Raw genomic sequence first — 16,664 nt, 5'->3', positions numbered from 1 at the left:
ACACAGTCCTAAGCCTGTGCATTTAAACTTCATGGTAACAAAAAATATCACAACACAAATGGCAGAAAGACTTCCTGTATAGTCTGACAATAGATCATTCACTAAAGCAAACATGACACAATATGTTCATGAGCAACAATGTGTGAAGATTAGTCATTTGCCACAGCCATAACTAAAGAAGATTTTCAGCCTGCAGCTGTAAGGACAAATTAAGTGCACTCATGAACAGGATGGTCTCAGTATAAGAATCTCAGAACAACAAAAGTGAAAATGAATTTAAATACAAAGAAAGGACTGAAAACAACATATAATAGATAAACAAAGATAAACCTCTGTGCCATGCAGAAAGGCTTGCTACAAATAGAGAAGTTTTTATCAAAGTGTCCAAAGCAAACACTTTTGGCCCTTCTTGGATCTGGTGGGATTTCAGCCTGCAGTCCTAGATCTGAAGAACAAAGCTGCCAGGTCCGAGCCTCAGAGTCACGGTGCTCATGCTTGGCACGGGGAAGAGCAGAGGCAAAGGCAGTTCTGTGCCCCCTAATCCCAGAGCTGGCATTTGAACAGATCAGTCCCAGACACAACACTGTGCAGGCACAGGTTGGTATCTCAACACCATCTCAGGGAATCACTGAGCACCACCATCTCCAGCACCTCTTTGCTCTCCAGCAGGGCTGGCCTTTCCCTAAGGCTCCCAAGGAAGGGAGCTCTGCTGCTCTCGGTGGGATCTGGAGGGGGGATGCCAGGGGTACAGAGTGGTGCAGGCTCTCCTGGTCTATGGCCTGGGGCAGTTTGCTCTTCAAAGGATGGGAAATGAAGCACCAAGAGGCTTCATGCTGCCACACAGCCCCTCCCACTCACCAGGACTGGCTTAACAGGATTAACAGATCCAAAACCCCAGGGCTTTGGCTAGAACACTTCATTATGGCAAAGCACTGCTAAAGCTATAACACATTTTGCAAAGAATATCTTAATAATAAATTTTAATAGAGTCACATGCTCTGCTTATTTGTGCTTTAATTATAATGCCTCTCCTCTCCCACTCTGCTGCGTTGTGCGCCCATTTTATTTTCAATAAGGGTGCTTGATGAAGATGAATTAAAACCTGTAATACTTAATTTAGCACAGAATAAAATATTTAGTGTGTTAGTTCATATTCTGATGTGCTAAGCAAAATTTTCTCACACTTATCAAAATTAAGGGTCAGTCAAACAGCAAGAATCTGTCAGGTCCAACCTTGACTATAATGATCAGTCATTTTGCCAGGATCTCTTTCACTAAGAAGAATCTCAGTAAATCTTTTTTTCTTGGTGAAATCACATTGCAATGTACCTTTGGGACAATAGATTCATCTAGTTAATGAGACGTATTTCCAATGCACATGTAGAATGGAGACGGAAGGGTGCTGAGGTTTTTTGTTTCATTTTTCTTTTCTAAAAAGCTTACACAGAAAAAAATCTTTTCCTTTTGGGTTCTCTTGCAGTTAGTTCAGGGCCCTGAAAATGGTTTTATCTTTTATTAACCAGCAGGTCATCTCTATTATCTCAGATGGAACATACTGTCCCATTTACAACACTGCTTCTGAATACATTTTCTGTGTTTCCAAATTTTTCCTTTACTGAAAGAACCCACTGTAGGAAAAAAGAAAAAATAATTTTCAGGTTGAAGAATCCTTTACTAAAAGGAAGAAGTACTATGGCAGAAGAAGCAGGTCATTCCATAAGATTCATTTGCTAAATTTTAATGTATGCCTCAGCAGGGTGGCATGAGTCTAATTGGATTTGAAAATTGTGTGAATCTCCTGTAATAAAAGCAATATTTGCTAGGGCAGCTACAGGAAAACATTATTCCTATTAGGTCTTAGATTTAAGGGACAGCAGAATGAAAGAATGAATAACAAGCATTCTACAAAATACCCTTCCACACGACTGTGGAATGCTGTGCAACTTCAAATCACAGTTCCAAAAAACAGGATTTATATTAGGTTTATGTTGTCTCCTACCAACAACCTCATATTGATAGAATACTCAAGGGGAAGCTTTAAGGAAGATTAGCAAAACAATCCTTTCATGCTGGCAGTTGCATTTCTTCAGTTAAATGGCCATTGCAAGCAATGAAAACACAGGCAAAAATGCCAGAAAAGAAGATATCCACAGAAGACTGAATCTGAGTGTTTTCTGGAGTCAGCCTAAATTATCTGTTAATGCACAGCTATCACACACGTCCCTCTTTCAGTGAAAATGTATGATCTATATTGCAACAGCATCTGTTAATGAAGTCTCACTGACACAGACAATACTGTATTGATGTAACCTAATATTTAATTATTTTTTTGGCTGGACAAAAATGATATGAAGTTTAGCATTTAGATTTATTTAATGTTTAAAACATTTAGAAGCATGCAAAGGAATTGCACATGCACTAAGTCTCAAATGTGAGGGTCATAAATGTTTTCTCACAGCACCTAATAAAGCTGACCTTTTTCTTAACCCCACCTGCAATGACAGATCAAGGAGAATTTTGTTCTTAAAAAAGACTGCCCCCAGAAACATAGCTTTCTTTAAGGGACAATGTATGGATAAGAGTTGAGGAGTACCTCTACAGTCAAATGTGAAAACAGCAGCATTTGACCTGGCAACAATGTTGAATAGAAATACACATAGTCTTTAAAAAAGGTACTCTACACAAGTGGTTTTACATGAAAATCACTGGCTTGAGTTTGGGGTTTTTTTGGTCTTCTTTATTTTTCCTTATTCTTGACAGAGTAAACCAAGACTAACTCCATTTTCCTATCTGACAGTTAACTATTTTATTTCTGGTTCAGCACCCTCTGTTAGATGCAAAGATTCATGAATAAAGTGGCTAATCTCTTGAGGTAGCCATAGGTGATATTGCTATTACCCACTCATATTTTATAGAGGTCTTGCTGTGAAATCAGCCACAGAGCAAAGGAGGAAGAACACTGCCCTGCCTAGGATGTGACACAACATCCCTCAGGCCTGATGTGATACAAAGCAGTGAGGTTTCACCCAATGAAAGTGAGGGAATAAATATTTGTTTAATTTGCTTCCTATTCAGGAGATTTTTAATCCTAGGCTGAAGGGCTGCAGCACAGAATTTCCACTGCAGAGAGAGGGGTTTTTTCAGTTAAATATGAATCCTGAGATGCTCACAATGACAACTTTTCCAAGTGAAAAGAGATCATTTATGGAGAATTTGGGCATCACCTCGGCAAAAATCCGTTTGACCATATAAGATGCAACAGGCTATTTCCCTCTCTTTCTAAGCAGCCAAAGTAAAAAGAGATAAAAAAAAAAGAACAGCAGTTGCAGACCAGGACCATGACTATGATCTCACTCTACTCTCATGCTGAGGTAAGTTGACAGCAGTGTACTTTCATGCAGGTCAATATAAGGATGGAATCAAGGCGAATGGATTTACATCGGTACATGCTTTCACAGTTACTGTGAGAAACAGTCCCCGAGTTCAGAGCAGTTCAAGCTGTACTTTGTCACAGGTTGGAGAGGAGGCAGTGAAATTGGAACCTGTTTTCTCTGTTAGGGAGAGTTGTACTCATTGAGAAGAAACTCTGAGATTGATGGTTGCATCCATTGTTGTGCTCCTCTCCAAACACAATCTCCATCATTACACAACATTGACCTTGAGTGTTTTCAGAGGTTGTTGGTTTCTTCAGTCAATGCCAGAAATTAAGGCACTGGGCATTACTGCAGCTTGAACCACCTCCCTGAATGCCCTCTCTGCTGGTCATGAAATCCCCTTGGCAACCCCTGCATCAGCTCATGGTTAGTCCAGTGTCTCAAAGGCAATTAGATTTGCTACTGAGAAAAACCTCTGTAAAGTTCTCCCATCACTCCATACTCTGCACATTCTAGGGATAGGAAGTATTTCCAGGATCTCATAGCAGGCAGCACCAACATCCAGTACTTCCTTTGTGCTGCCCATATCCCACCTTTTATTGCCAGTGAACCTTGAAACTGCACCTCAGAAGGTTTATTACTAACCAATATGACAGTTCTCAGTCAGATGTCAGCAATGACGCTTTCCAGTTCAAAGCAATAGCCCACAGAGATTTTTCAGATGCTGGTACATTTAAATAGCAAAACAGTGTAAAGCAAGAGAGCCAGTTTTTCAGCTGACTAACCCCAAGTAATAAAAAATCAAAAATGTATTAACTGTACTTCACTTTCTTTTTTCATCACTTAAACTCTCTTAACAAATGCATATGTAAAAAGATAGCTCCTGTAGTAGCCACTCTAGGTGAGTGCATGGAAAGCATTAAAGAAAACTCTTCATAAACTGCAGAATATTGCTCTTAACGTGCCTATATATTAAACTTCTAATAGAAACAAGGTGGAGTGGATGTGACTGACAGAAAAAATTATTCTCTTGTAGACATGACTTGTGGCGCAAAAAAGTGTTTGGTTTTAACTGATTAGGAGGGGTCCTCAGTTCATATTCCCAAAATTAGCCAGCGACACTAACTGGTAATTTGAGCTCATCCATAATTATACTAATTATCTCCAACCTACAGTAAACTGAAAATTATTAGTTTAATTTTTTTTCCCTTTAAAGCATGCATTCCTTATTTGTGTTTTGTTGACTTAGAAAATGCTTCAACCCCTTTTTCTCATAAGGGAGAAAGAAGAAGGGTTTTTTTTATTTTACATGTGTGTAAAATCTTTATGATGATTTTTGTATAGTTCTGGAAAGCAATTTTGCACCTGTCCTGGAAAATCAACTGCATAATTAAAATACTGTTGCACATGGAATTAAAGAGATAAGGAGATGCAAGATGAGCATCAGCACCAGTTGACAGATAAGAAAAATGAGGAATGTTGGTTTTGAGACTCAGACCTCTCTGAGTTATTAATACATCTAAATCCCTAAATAAAACTCTAGGTCTACGTTCAGGCTGACACAGGATCACTGGTGATGGCACCAGAAATTGCAGGCAAATCTAGAAAGCTCCATCCAATTAGCAGATTGCTGACAAGACATTCTTACTCCTTTTGTTTTCAATGCTGATAGAATTTTTAAAGATAATTTTCATGAAGATGTAAACTAACTTTTTAAAAATACACAAAGCTGAATAAAACTTACATATGCAAATTCTAAAATTTCAGAATAACTAATACAATAGAAAGCAGAAAGGGTTCCTATAATTGATAGGAAAATATAAAAATAAACAAAACACATGGGAGTGCTATGCTGATCTTCCCCATAGGAGATGATGAGACAGTATTTTGAACTCACATACCAAATGTGAATTTTCAATTATCTGCAAATGAAAATTTTTATAGGACTTTTCAGATAAAATTATTTGGAAAAAAGTCAGATCTTTATATACATATTATTTCAATAATGCCCATCTGAGGTATTTTTACAACTCCTTGTAATGGCTGTATTCTGTACCAAACCCTTTCTCATTTTTGAAACTTTTTAAATTAAGCAAAGCATCCTAATTTCCACAATTCATACTTAGCTACATTACTTATTTCTGCTATCTTTTCCTCTGTACATTAGATGATAACATGAGCTGTTGCTCTCTTGTTTAAGCTTTCTACTGATTTAGCACTTCTGTGGCCCTTCAAACCACAGATTTTGGAGTCAGTTTAAAGATAAGATGAGCCTCAGGCCAAGTTGAATTCACCCAGCATTGCTTGTCCATTTCTTTCACCAGACATTTAATTAGCATTATAGAAAGAAAGAATACATGGAAATCACAAGGGTATTTGATTATTTATCTGACAAAATATATTTTAAATTAAGTTCGAAGGAAAAGGCAATAGAAAGACATTGTACAAATTGCCATTATACTTCCTCGGTTGGACCTGCTACTGAAAAACTCAGAACTAGGTCTTGCATCAAAAATGAGGAAGAAGTGAATCACAAAAGTCAAACATATCTGAAGCACGTGATTAGAATTAGGAACTTTCTCGGTTTTGGCACCCAGGCATTTGGACACCATCACCTTAAGCAGTCACTGCATAAGGAAAAGGAAAGGGAGTCCCGTGGTTTGGAGTTTGGTGGGTCCATGAGTCAGGACTCAAGCGCAGGCAAGGGCAGTGACTGAGCTGATGGTGTGAACAGAGTCCGTGGGTTATACTCAACATTTACTGTCTGAGGTGCTGTGTCCCCAGGGAACCTGGCAACATTTCTACACTTGCCCTGCACACATTTAAGGAATTCAGGAGGCAGTGCAGAATTGACACAAATACAGATTATGATGCAATTACTCAAAGTGATATTCCAAAGTTGTAACTTTGCCAAGATGGCATAAAACCTCCTGTTATTGGTACTTACATGTTATTATCACTGGGACTGTTTAGGATGCTGCACCATCTGAATTTCACCAGAACTGGGCTAGAAATTGCACAGCTTCTCAAACACAATAAAGGCTCGTCAGCTACTCCTTGGCCAAATTGAGTGATGCATGTGGTGTGCTCTTCACTAGCTACCATTCTTGGTGCAAGACGAGCAGTATTGTTAACATGAAAGAGGCAGAAAAAATATACAAAACCTCCACAATTTACCAGAAAGTAATAAATAAACATCAATGCATTTAATTAAATTAGCTGAATGAGAAATCAGCTGAATGAGAACTTAGCTGACTGAGAAATCATAGATACAAGGCTTGAATTCAGCCAATATGTATTCCCATTCTACTATCCTGTCCCATTTTCTGTGACATCCTTATGTTTTCTTTCACTGATCTCTTCTGTCATTTGGCCAAGATCAGGCTCAAAATCTTTTCCTTGCTATTAGTAATGACTCTTTGCATATCCTGGGAAATCATCTTCTTTTTATATTAAAAATAGTTCACCAGAGCCTTTGCTGTCAGTAAGGTTGAAGGGACATCTCTAGCACCTAATAAACACAGAATAGATTTAGCAAGGAGATTCAGAAAAGAAAAAAAAAAAGTAGATGAAAATGTAGTACAGCATTAAAAAAGAGAGCCTTGAGACTCGCTCAGAAGATTAAAGGATTACTTCTATCTTGGAAGCTTGTGAGATGAAGGGTCCAGGTAACCTATACACCTATGTAACCTGGCGTATTTAACTTTCCTGATACAAATTTATTTTCCTGTCATTTTTGCAAGGCAGAGTAGTTAACTAAACCAGTCATGATGGCATTCAAATAATGAGCCCTCTATCAGTGAGGCTGGAATAAATTCCAAGAAGAGAATAGTTCATTACAATTTAACAAAGTGTTATTTTACTGTAATCCAGTTAATTTTTACAATTTACCTAAGTGTTCTAGCATTTATGAATTTTATTTTTGCCTACAAAATGTTATTTAGAGTATAAATATTCTCCCCTAGGAAACAAACCATACTGTCCAACACTTTTGGGATCAGTTGTGACAACCTGCTACAAATTTCTTTCTACACCAGATATTAAAATCAATTACAGAAATTCATATAATACAATATAATTACTGTAATACTATATGTTTTCTCAGGAGTGTTATTTTTCACTTGCCCAACTAAATTTCTTTTGACACACCAGGACTGTTCTGTATTTAAATAATAAGGAAATCTGGTATAACCCTTATTGTACCTCTGTATTATGTATTTTGACTTTTTTTTATGCAATATTAATTTAGTCTTTCATGCTATCCTGTTTTCCTATTCTTACTTTCAGTAATACAAAATATCTAGAATTTTACCTAAACACCTCATTGAATGAACTAACAAGTTAATGGGTCCAACTTTGTAGTGTCACAACCAGACAGAGAGGAGAGCACTTCAGATATGCTTTGACAGGGAAGCATCCTGACAAAATAATGGGTTTTGCCCGTTTGCTTCATGCCTTTCAATAAAATAGTCTATGTGCACCTACAGAAAACTGCTTCTATCAGCACATTTCACATCTGCTCTGCACACTGGCAGCACAGCCGCACCACTGTGAGCTCGTGGCAGAGACAACCTGTCCTTCCCACCATGGAGTGCAGGGGCAGGCTGCAGTGCTGTTGTCTGCCCCTTCCAGAACACTGACTGAAGTTTCCCCAGAGCCAGGCACTACAGAGAGGGTAACGAGGAAACTTGGTGTGAAACAACCCATTTCAAAGTGAATTTTGCATTTTGAAGTTATCAGAGACTGTTAACCACCAAACCCGTTAAACAGACCAAACCCGTGAAGGCACTGCCCACATGTGCAGCAAGCATCATCCAGGGAGTGCTGAGCACCTCCAGCTGCACAAGGAAGGGAGATCCTGCAATAATAAGCATGGGACATTGCTAGATTGGGCTTTAAAAAATGATTCCCAGCTTTGGCTTGTCAAAGTAGATGATCTAGTTGTTTTTATTTAGCAAGGAAGCAGTTGTACCAGAGGTTTGAGGGTCAGGGAGATAACTTGCTTCTGTAAATTATATAAGGATGGGATGTGGCCCTGAGAGCATCTGTAATTCAATTTCCAAATAGTTTCACTAACAAGTATTGCTACATCTTCTCCACCTTAATGCTTTTCAAGGACTAGAAAAGCTTAAACATTTACTCTGAACTTCCAGGTCATGTAATTCAATTCTCATAAAGGAACATGCAGAGCACCTGTGTATCATAAAGATGCCAATCACTAAAGCAGACTTGCATGTAAATGTTGTAAATGTTTATGCTTGGGTTTTTTTCCCCCTCATCATATTGTAATAGGATTTTGTTATAATAATGAGATTTACAAGGAATTGTTCCCATCATAAATTTGTATAGAAAAGCTGAGAAGTCTATTTAACCCAAGTCACTATCACGCAAATCTATATAAAGCAATAGTCAAAATTAATTTTCTTGTGAAATGAAAGAAGAATAAGACTCATTTTACTTTGCTCTGTCTTACACATTAAGGTAGCAGGCATTTTAGAGAGAACACATTAACTATTCTACATTATCATGAGAAATGAAAAAATTGAACACATGCCATTGGGTATGTGCACGTGCATCTGGTTTTCAGCAGTTAGTATTAAGAAGGCTAAGCTACATAGGCAGAAGTTATTCTTTTTTTTTTTTTTGCAGTTGTGAAGGTTCAATGAGTTCACTGAAGTTCCTTTCATACGTATCTTGTGAAAGGAGAATCAGATCAATCAAAAATTAAAATCCCATTAGCAGACTTGGACAAAACTGATCCTTGTGCAAGTCAACTTTAATTGTGAAGTTTCCCCTGATTTAAATCCCACTTAATTTGACTGAAGGCAAAATCATAATCCTGCCTTCATACCTCTCCTCAAGTGCACTGTGAAAGCAACTGAAAGATGTATTTAATAGGCTGAGCTAGATTTTCTGCAGGTCAATAATCTTCAAGGATCAAGAGCAAAAGAAAATGCTGAATTATACCCTGCCAATGACACTGTCTTTCTTGCAACTGCCAAAATACCTGCAGAGGGTTATCTCAGCTCATCTCAGTTACAAGGGCAAAGCATGACAAGAAGAACAGATTTGAAAGATCCAAAGAAGAGACTGAAACCAAGAACCTGCATTGAATGCAGAAACAGTACATAAAATCTATCTAACACATGATAATATGCTCTGTGCCTACAATGCTGCTGGACTGAAAATGGAAAATAAACCTTACAAGATGCTCAGTGTAATTGAAGCTGGGACAAAAAGCCACGGATAACCATTCTGAGGGACCTGGACAGAAAAGGGCACAAACCCTTTGGCAACTGCAGGTACAAAAAGTGCATTTGGCATCTTTATGACACCATCCAGAAGAAGATGAATATCCAAAAAGACACTTTTTCTATGAGCTTTATTAGGAAAATGATATACTGTTTGCTCACATAGTTATTCTACTAAAAGGAATTATTCTTTTTTGCCCCAGTTGTTTCCCTTCCCAGATAACATGCGTCTGAGTTCTTACCAGCAATGCAAAGAAAATCAGAATTTTAACACCAGTGTTGCATGGGATTTCACTAAGAATTTAAATGAAAATATTTAGCATCCTCAAAATATAATTTTTCATTAGTCTCAGGAAATACTAGTACCAAAGGTCTGTCCCAGAGATTTTGAAAAAACTAACGAAAACTTTGCTTTGTAACACCTTTACAAGAAGTTGCAGAAAGTCAAGTAGTGTCAGAACTGTGGAAGACATCAGAGTGCTCTGAAAGTCCCTCAGGAATAAAATCCTTTTCTTTCAATCTTTAGAATAAAATGTTGTGACGTTTGGATGTGAAAAGATATATTTTCTAATTTTGACATTTCCTTAAATCAGCTCTTCAGCCACTGTTTTAAGCCCTTTCTAGGGCTTAAAAGTCTTCCCTATGTTTCTCCCAACAGTTAATTTCAGCTAATTGAATATCTTTCTTGTTAATCAGAGGGATAGCTCATATATGTATGTGAAAAAATAATGTGTTAAAATACAATATTTGGATAAAGTGGTCTATAAACTAAAACCTGACTCTTTTTCTCAGTCATGAGGGTATCCAATGTTTCCTTTTATCTGATGGAAGGAAACTCCATCTGGTGCCTGAATCACACATTCACTGCAGTCTGTGGAACCTTTGTTCAGGTACAGTTCTCCCATAAATATTGTTCCTGGGTTTGGGACACTGTGGTGCCCTCAAAGGGCTACCTCCATGTAACAAGAGGGTAACCTAGTATGTTCCTCTGGATTCTAGATTTCAGGAATATTTCTTTAAGTTAATATTTTAAAAAAAGAATTTTACTTACCAGGTTTATAGAAAATAAAAAATGTGTTTAAACTAAACAAGAAAGAAGCTTCTACTTAATTTTTTTAATGTTTGAGAGTGAGCACTTTCAAACTAGGAACAGAAATCCTGCCAGGCAATAAAACCCTGATCAAAAACTGGGGTCTGTGACAATGCATGAGGCAAAGCACTGATAACCCTCTTTGGTAAATAGACATCTAACCCTGACCCAGTACCTTTATTAGGAAATTCACCCACATACTGAGCAAGCCATTGCTTTCCAGAGCTTAGGAAATTCACATCTATTTACTGTAATATTTTTTAATATAGAATATAATACACTTAGAAAGCACTGAAAGCTGGCCAGACAGCATTTATTCTTTTACCAGGAGGAATAAAACACTCCATATTGAAGCAAGCATGCAAGGCCCTCTGATAGAAGGTCTTTTGCCAAAATCTGTCATTACAGTTATTCAAATAGTATTGATAAACATGGTTCAAATTGAGTAAATATCCACTGAAAGATGTAGGTAATTTAAATAATATTATTAGTGCAGAGAAATTTCCCTTCTGTGGGATAACCCAGTGGGTAAGATGGCTGTGCAGTCCAGGGTTTTCAGTGGACTGGGTTCTCAAAAACCCTCTTTTCCTCTTGTGTAAAAATCTTTAAAATTCATTAGCTTTGAGTAAAAGAGAGAGGAAATTACATGACTGAGCATATTAGCAAGAAAAACTTGAGTTTTTCTTGGTCTGGTACGAAACCTTAAACGAAACCCCTGTAATTCTGTTAAGAAAATTCTATTTTTCCTTTCATACAAAGAGATTCTTTTCTTCTTTTTTTTTTCCTTCTGTACTCCTTCCCTGTCTTGCCTTTTCAAAGTAATCTTAATTCTTACAACTCTAACATTCTGCGTTCAGCACCAGCAATAATATGAAGTACTTTTTTTAAAAAAAAAAGGAAAAGAAGGAAAAAAAATAGTCCTTGTGAACTTGGGCAGCTCAGTTATGGTGTCACTATGGGCAATCTTTCCAGCCACCTAATTTAAGAAGGCCATAAGTTACTTAAAGATCTAAATCACAACCACATTTCCTAATTCTGTTCTGTATGTTATCTCTTTTACTGTAACACATAAATGTCTCCATATTCATAATTCATAGAGGTTATTGTTACTATTCTCAGTGCCTATTTTCAAATGGGCTTGAAGTATGCAACACAATGTCTTGTTTGCTGTGCTAAAGTAAGGGATGGCAATAGTATTATAAAACTTGGGGTGAGTTTTTAAAACTAGAAATTTAAAAAGCAGATACTGTCCCGGAATACAGAGTTTTGATGCAGCAGGAGTTATTTCTCTGCTAATGGAGGGTACCTATGAACAAAAAAAGCTTTTCTTTATTCGACATTTGCCTTATTTGAGAGGGCCATATTTGCTCTGTAATTGGTACATGATAACAGAGCAGGGGAAAGGAGAGAACAAACAGAAGTGGCTGTACTTTCAGAAGTCATGAAACACTAATGAAAACATCCCAGAACTGCCCAAACACATCCTGGTCCTTCCCTAACAACGGGGGGAGCAAGAGGTTTGGAGTTTAATTTTCTGTTAGGGCAGCACAGTAATGCACCTTAATTCATTCAGTACTGACTTGTATTCCTGTAAGGCCACAGGGGAAATGATGGGAGGCTGGAAGGGTTATTTCTCTCCTCCTCCTGCAAACAGCCAGTGGCAGAACTGTCTAAGACAGCAGAAATGCCAGACACTGCAATAATGCTGGAATGTTACACAAGGCAAGTGAAATGACAAAAGGCAAGGCACACTCCCCACACCCCCCAGCCCGCTCTCCGCTCTGCATTTTAGCCAGAGCCATCTCAAGGGCTTCGTGTAACAAGAGAAGACATAACATTTTCAGATGGAAATGTGATTTTCAAGTTGACAGTACAGCTTTAATTAAATGGGAGTCCAAGGAAAGAACATAACACTGGGAAATAGATAGGCTATAAAAGAAGAAAACCACTAGTGTGGATAGCCAAGGAAATTAAGGGAGAGACCAGGAAAGAGCAAAGGCCATGTGAGACATCTATTACAAAACATCAAGGTTAATGCTATGAGTGGAGGCATAGACGGCCAAAGTGATAGAGATTACGGAAATGATCAAGGAAGCAAAGATCAAGCATGAAAGGAAATTGGCAGATTCTTACTCAGTGCATTCTCTCTGCACTGACCTGAAAAAGGGAATTTTTGTGTTTTAAAATGTTGTAGCTGAAAAAAAGGGCACTGAAATATAGTGCAGCTTTTTAGACAGTGGATTGACTTAAAATGCAAGCAGCTATAGAAAGCAATTATTTTAATATTCTACATAAAATTACAGACTCTCTGTCACTTCCTTAAAAACTGTGTCCTAGATTAATATGAGTGAAGGCACTTTGAAGTATCAAACAGGGAACTTATGATTCTCTAAGTACAGCTCCATATCTGAACACTTCTGCCATTTTCTATTTTTCTCCAAAAAAAGGGGAAAAAAAAAAGAGAATTGCTGCCAAAAGTATTTTGGAATTAAGGATAAACAGAGCCAGGCACCATGGTGCAAGCTAGAGCATTAGCCTCTGCAGCTTCCAGTGGGAACAAGGACATCGTGTTTGAACAGGACACCTGGGTTCTGGGGCAACCAAAGAGGCAAATCAGATCAGTGTTTGCTCCCAGAGCTGGGTTGTGCTGGGAAGTTCTTCTGCTACCCTGATGAGTGTAATTCTGCTGTTATGTTTCTTTTGTAACGGTGGCCATCCCTTTTCCATCGTGGTCACCACACTGCTCTCTGCTACTTCTGTTTCGTTCTACCTCAGCCAACTTTTAACTGCACCTTGTGTTCTGTTTGCTGTAGTTATTTACTCAGTTCAGCTGAGCCCAATCTGATGAGCCACAGTCAGACCCTGAGCAGACATGTAAAAAGGACATTTACTGTTCTGGAAAGCTTGTACTTCGTGTGTCAGAGAAGAAGACATGTTCTACACCATATTCAATCTACCTGGCATTAGTCTTCCACACATTAATTCAGTCACTATGACATCTGTTTAGATGACTATAATTCTCATTAGTGAAACAATAAAAAAATCACAGATACACTCATGCACACTTGAATTATTTTTTTTTAACTTTTTGTTAAACTGTCAATTTTAGTAATTATTTTGCCTCTTCTTGAGACTTCTGTCTTTTCCTTCTGTCTTCAGTTTTAGCTTGTACCTGTAGCTCAGATATTGTAGCTCACAGGTTTTCAGCTCTTGTACTTGAACCTAGCATTTAACAAGAATTCGCCTTTGAGATAGAAATGAAACACACTAAAACGGACAATTTCTGAGTCAGCCCAACATTTTTCTCTATCCTACGGGCACAATTTCAAAGGAGCAGCCATATCCCTGCTTCTAGGACTCTAACAATCATTTTTGAAGGAGGATAACATTATCATATCTGCGATTCACCATTTAGAGCAAATCTAAAGTTAAGAAAGGCAAGCAAAAGTAATTAAAGAATGTCTATTTTTTCTTCCAGAGAATTAAAGTCTATTCTTACAAGATTTATATAATCATGCTCTACTTGCACTTGACTCCAAGTATTCAATTCCCTAAGGATTTAGGAACAGCTCTACTGCCTATACATTTTCTTCAGGGGACTATAATGGGAAATGTGAAATCCAGTCTTTTGGAGGAAGGCCTGCAGAATGCTCTCATTGCTAGGATTAAGGCGCAGAATCAAGGAAAGGAGCAGAATTGTTGTCATTAGTCTTTTGTGAGCACATCACAGCTTAATTTACTGACCAGTTCCACAAAAGCGTTCATAATTATCTATTCCAGCATTGAAGTACTAATTCTCTGTGGTGAGTGGAGACAAAATCACACCAGTCTTGCCAATCCTCTCTATTTTCCTCTGTTGGCTTCTCCTTTCTCAAACAGCTGGGTGGAGGCATTGCTCCTTCAACTCCTCTCTGGGCAGGGGTGCCTCCCTCAGCCTCTGACTGATCACACAGAGAGCACCACACTCACCATCAGGCACAAGAAAACACTGCCCAGCACAGCAGCAAAGGGAACTGGTGTGATTTGACTTTTGAAGAATGTTTAGAAGGGTAATATACACACACAGGAGATCAGCTAAGCAGAAACTCAGTGGGTACATGACAGCTGCCTACAAATAGTTGAAGGAAATAAGCACTGCTTTAGGAAAGGTACTATTTATCATAAGCACTGGGGAAGCAATGCAAACACTGGATAAACACCTGGGGACTGAGCTCTTCTAACTTGTAGAGTCAATTCCTGTATAAACATTAAAACACCTGCAATAAGGCATAATTTTAGGAAGGTAGTTTGAGGGCCTATTTGACTATCACAGAAAAACACTCAGAGACTGAATGGGTTTGGAATCAAGTGTATTTACAAGTTATTTTCCACCACTTACAATCTCCTTTTTTTTTCCTCTGGAAATGTAAAGAGATGCACGGTCATTTTACACCTATGTTGGTCAAGGTTTTTTCAAGCAAAAAAATTAATGTGAATAATACATGAATTTTAGCTCCCTTGAACCAGTTTCAACTCACTGGGATGTGTTTAGACAATGCAAAAATGGAGTACACATGCAGAGAGCATTGAAAGGAAGGGTCAGTGAGCAGCAATGACAGAACTAGCCTTCCAAATCTGCTTGGAAAAAGTGTTTCATTTCATTCTAGCCTTTGAAGGAAAACAGTATCTGTATTTTTTTACTGCAGCCTCAGATAATCATAAGAAACATAACTATACCTGCTCTTCTGGGGTAGCCAGAAAACAGATGTGAAACAACACAACTCCTGGCTGATCTGGTTATGGCAGAGTGGTCTGTTGAAAGCCCTTTCCTGTAGCAAATCCTATGGCTACTGTGAGAAAGAAAACCCTGAGATTATAAATATATTACTAAGAAACCTTTCCATCCTTGTTTTATTGTTGGATCAATATCCATGATTAAAGTAACCTTTGGACAGTATCTCTATTATTTATTTTTATGACTTAGCCAGCTATTTCAGAATAGAAAAGACAGTCAAGGTTATGGATGATGTTGACAGAGCAGCAAAACTTCAAAGATCAAAAGATGTTTCTACTTAGAACTTTCACAAGTCCTTTAAAACTGTGTTTTCCAGCACACTTTCCCAAAATCTATTTCTTCTGAATTGATCAAATTCTCATTTTGCAAACCGAAAATTTCAGGAAATTTTTAATACGGATATAAAAATCAAATTTACAAAGCAATGAACTCAGTGTAGAAATTATGAACGTTCAGCATGCCCTTATATCCTATATAAGTAACAGTGATTTTTTTTTTGTTTGTTTCATTTGGTTTAATATTATAGCACCTACAGCTTGTTTTGGCTCTATAAGTATCAAAAATAGTCCCTGCTGCAAATAATTCTTCTTTTACTTTCGGATATATTTGCATAAATACTGCTACTAAACATCTATTTTAAGGTTGCAACTCAATGTACTTTTTTATTCTAAACATTAAAAAAATATAAAATTATCTACACTCTCCCATCATTACCTCCCTCACCATTTTGACCTCTCTTCTTCTCCTGTGGCTTCTGGCCACTAACCACTCTTCTCTTTCATTTCTCCTTTCTCTTCCTTCTCTCAACATTCCCTTACCTCTTTATGACACTGCTGGCCTCTCCTTTTGTCCCTTTCTGCCCATCTCTAGTCACCACCAGTTTAAGGAGGAGCCTTGTGTCCATCCAGAGGCCATCCCTTGGGCAACCTCAGCCTTGTCCTGGGAACACAGACCTCACAGGGGCCGATTGCACTCACAGGGAATGTGAATGCAAGCAATGAATGCTGGTTTTTCCCTAAATTAGAACGGGGACTGAATTATCAATGATAACACTGTAAATTATCAATTAGAGAGTGGTGGAGAAGGGGTTCAGGACGTCAGAGAAGACAGAGTTGGAAGAATGAATTCTGGTCCAGAGCTGAGGTAGAAGGAATGGCATCAGATGGAAAGAAATA

This window comes from Anomalospiza imberbis, chromosome 9 (genome assembly GCF_031753505.1).
Source record: "Anomalospiza imberbis isolate Cuckoo-Finch-1a 21T00152 chromosome 9, ASM3175350v1, whole genome shotgun sequence".
NCBI classification, from domain to species: Eukaryota; Metazoa; Chordata; class Aves; order Passeriformes; family Viduidae; genus Anomalospiza; species Anomalospiza imberbis.
This window is presented reverse-complemented; position numbering follows the sequence as displayed.